The sequence below is a fragment of the Morone saxatilis genome, unplaced genomic scaffold (genome assembly GCF_004916995.1).
Source record: "Morone saxatilis isolate NCDOM2014 unplaced genomic scaffold, NCSU_SB_2.0 Contig16, whole genome shotgun sequence".
Classification (NCBI taxonomy): Eukaryota; Metazoa; Chordata; class Actinopteri; family Moronidae; genus Morone; species Morone saxatilis.
The window spans coordinates 15,506,158-15,510,526 of record NW_023339718.1 but is presented as its reverse complement, the minus strand read 5'-3'; positions in this window follow the sequence as shown (position 1 = coordinate 15,510,526).

Here is a 4,369-nt window from a genome sequence, read left to right as displayed (position 1 = left end):
TTGTACCATAAAGACTTACACCCACCATCTTTGGGTCGGTTTATACAGAGAGTACAATGCATGGATGTTCATGTACCTTTGTTAAATGGGCCTGAATAAAAATGATTAATGGAGGAAGCTAGAATAAAAGTCAAAGGGAGAATTTTCCTCATTAGGATTTTCCTGGAGTTCCTGAAGAAGTATGTGGACTATGACATCAGCTCTCTGCAAGAGAAAAGGTAGATCATCATGATCCGATTTTAGTTTTGATGAACACAACAATGTTTCTAATATCTGCCTCGACTGAACTGCCAATTGTATTATTACCGGTACTCCAATCAGTTTGGATGTTATCTTTATTTTTTGGCTGTTGGAAGGTATTATTTGATCTTAGCCTGACCAATTCAGATATGAGACTTGACAGTTGTAGGTGCTCTACATTACTTATCCATCAAAGCTTGATACTGTGATAGTCAGGGACAGTGCACCACTGGCATGGAAGTTATGGCTATAGATGAAGAATTGTTGAAGTTGATTGGTGGTTGATAGCAGAAAAGAAGTCTAAATTTATATTCTGGGATTTACGCTGTTAAGATTCCTGTGTTAGAAGAGCTCAGTACCTGGTTGAGATGCAGGTGAGGGGATTCATTTAGTCTCTAATAAATAATGATTTTATCATTAAAGAAGCTCATGAGTCGTTTAGCTGTCTGAGGATAAAGGAATAACATGGCTGGCTACAGTGCTGAAAAGGATACCTAATGTTGTCCCCTCTTTTCCTGTTAATGATGAATGGTAAGGCTAATTAATATGATTAGATAAATCAAATCCAATTTAAGTATCATTCAATTTATGGGAATCAGTCCCATTAATGATTTTATTTTGTTTCTGGTTGCAGGAGTTGGTTTTTTAATTTTATTAGGTTCTATGTGTATAACTCCTTCTTCCTTTACTTCCTCTTTAAATAATTGAAGTACGGTCAGGGACACAGTCTCTGTGGGGTTTGGGTGGGTATCTGCTCTAACTGAAGTGCAGAGAAGCGTGTAGGACTGCAGCTCTGCCTCCTGCTCTCAACTCTGGGTTGTCAGGTTTTAGGTTCAGAAATAAACAGTCAGATTTCTAGATAAGAGAGCTGCTCTGTCCAAAGTGGGATGGATGCTGTCTATTCCCTTGTTTTATTTCCTTCCCTGTTCTCCCTTTTTCATCTTTCTCTACCCCCTGTCTCTCTCTCTCTCTCTGTTTATACAGTAAGTCTACATTTGCTGCTTTGAGTAGATGTTCAGTGTGGGTAGATGAAACACACTGTTGCTGGGTCAGCAGCTCGCTTAACCACTGCGTTCAGTCATTTATCTGCACTAACTGACTGTGTCGAAAATCTTAATCATCTTCTGCTGCATTGCACTTCATTTTTCTTCTCTCTCTCTGAATTTGTTATCACCTCTTATAGCTACATTTAGGACCTGTTATAATATGTGTGCCTAATTGTGTCTTAATATGATAAAAGAGGAGCTCTATCATCGTTATATATTCTTTTATTTTTTTCCTGCTCAAACACACACACACACACATACACACACAGGCGTACCAATGGTTATCCACAATATGACACCACATCAGTCCTCTCTCTAGTCTGTCTGCCTCTGTCTCTCTGTCTTTCCTGTTGTCTCTGCCTTTCCCTCATACATACACAGGGTTGTGCACACATACACACCGCCTCAGCCATTCAAATACACATCTCCATCTACCACACATACAAACTAATATCTCAGGTAAGCACAGGGCCTAAAGTGACCTGCTGTCGTGGTGCGTGAATCCACTAAGGCTCAGAAAAGGTAATATCGTGCCCTCCCTCTTTCCCCTCCAAGGGTTGAGCCGTGATGTGGGCGAGCATGGGAGGTGCAGAGGTGAGGGAGGGGGGCAGGTGAGGAGGAATAAACAGATTTATTTGCCTGCGCCCCTCTCTGATTATTTTGCCCCTGCCTTTTGTTCCAGACCTTATGAAACCCAAATGTCAAGTGAGGCGAGGGCCTCATATCGAGCCCTGTCAATCACATCCCTCTGCGCACCTGAAGCCCTGACGCCGGATTATTGGCTTCAACACAAGGGCTGCCTTTGCCGCCAGCCACAATGCCTCAGACGATTCGACAGCCAAGTTTTTTTTTTTTTTTCTAAAGAGGAACTTCATTTGGCAGCTGATGCGCTGAAGATTGCACAGGAGCGGATTTTGAGGGTAGATGGGTAGCAGGCTGAATGTGTGTGTGTGTGTATGTGGGGGGTGGGGGGTGGCGAGTGGTTTATAGAGGGAGGGGGGATTAAGGGAGGCAGGGGTAGGCTTGACTGGGGTTGAGGTGGGGAGTAGGTGGCGAGAAACCCCGGCCTTAACATCATGCTCAGTGCACTGATCCCGACTAGCTATCAGCACCTGTACATATGTCTCTTAATCTCTTTCCAGTCCTCCATCCTTTCACTCTCTCTCTCTCTCTCTCACACACACACACACACAAACACACTTGTTTCCTGCAGTATCTGCTTATCTCTAATATTATACTCCCTCACTATTGCTAACTTTGACATAATGCACTCTTACACACACAACCCACTGGTCGCAGTATTAAATCTCTGTCAGAGTAAAAGAGTACTCCACCGATTTAGCATTGCCCTCCTATAACGGTGAGTGTGTTTACATGCACACCACTATCCTGGTTTTGAGTCTTTTTTTATTATACTTGGCATTATGGTGTTTACATGGAAAATGAGAAAACTGGTTGTTTATGTCCTTGTATATATGATCATAGTAGTATCTACTTTTCTGACCATCTGTGTGCAGTTGTGTTTTAATGTCTCACCATCTCAGCCACTATGTTCTTCTGTACCAACAAAGAATGCTCAGAAACCAGGATAATGTGTTAACACAGAATCCTGCTTTATCAAGGTTTGCCAAAACCGGGATAGTCTTGTTTTTGTTTTTATTTTAGGATACAAATCAATGTAGCAGAATAAGCAACCGCAACTACATTACCCACAATGCAACTGGACTGCTGAAATTGAATGCAATATTACAGTGTGGTATGCTAGTAGTGGCTAATGCCGCCTCGAGCTGCTAGCCCCAAGCAGAGATGAGGAGTGACAATAGGATATCACCATAACAACATATTGTCATGTGTGTTTTGTTTTGCCATCCTGCAATTCCGTCCGATAGTTTGTTTGTTATTCTCATGCCATCCAGAAAGTGCTTTCTGTCTTCCATCTACCGCCTGTGAATGCAGCATTAGTTGTAACAGAGGCTACAGTATTAGCTTCTAGCAGCTACTTATTGTTCCACAAGACACTTGGAGGTCTGTGGAAGTTCTCCTTGGAAAACGCAGCCTAGCAAGAGCTTGTTGAACCAACAGCAGCATGGTGATTAGCTCCAAATTCAAGGCAGGATTCTTCTCATAAACAGATAGAGGCGACTCTATTACCAGACAAAAACGTCAATAATGGACGATTCTGCAAAACCCCCCCAAAAACTTGACTTCCTGCATTGGCACTGAACGTTGGGCATTGGACGTACATATGAGATGCAGAATCTTCCAAATACAGACATAAATCTGAGGGGTGATGGGCTGAAACAGTACAGATAGACTTTTTCATTGAATAACATTACATTGCTTGTATTGTATTGTATTAATTTTTGGGGGGTTTTGGAATTTCCCCATTGTGGGACTATTACTATACTATAAGAAATATCTTATCTTATTAACATTTTGACAAATAAATTACTCAAATCTTCCTTTAATTAGGTAACTTGATAAGGCTTTTTGGTTTCCCTGACTTTTAAATGTGTATAATGTTTACAACATAATTGAAATGAATTTCATGACATTTGTTTCCATTTGTAAATAAATAAAAAATCCTGGTAAATATTGGTGTTGTCTACATGTTGCTCTCAGCTGCAGGGAAACTCGTCGTCATTACAGCAATGTTCTAATCCTACACATTCTGGCTTTAACATCATGGATGCACTCACTTTTTTCCTTAGGAAAGCCTAACATGTATGGATCTTTAGATTGTTCATTTTCAAAAGAAAAAATAAACATAAAACAAAAAAAGCTAATTAATTAAAACAAATGAATTGCCTGCATCGCTCCTTACGTCACATTTATTTTTCACAAGTAAGCTAGCTTTTACCGTTTCTACTGGTTTGAATAATCTTACACAGCATCTTATCCATTATGCTATATAACATGTGCATGTTTAGCATGTATGATCACGAAGTGCATGCACACTGCAGTTTTAATGAACAAGTAGGCTACATATGCTGTCTCCTTTACAAACCTATTCACAGACACATATTAAGGTGCAATACATATACAAGAGATATAGCGTTAGACTTAAAGGGGAACTTGGCAAC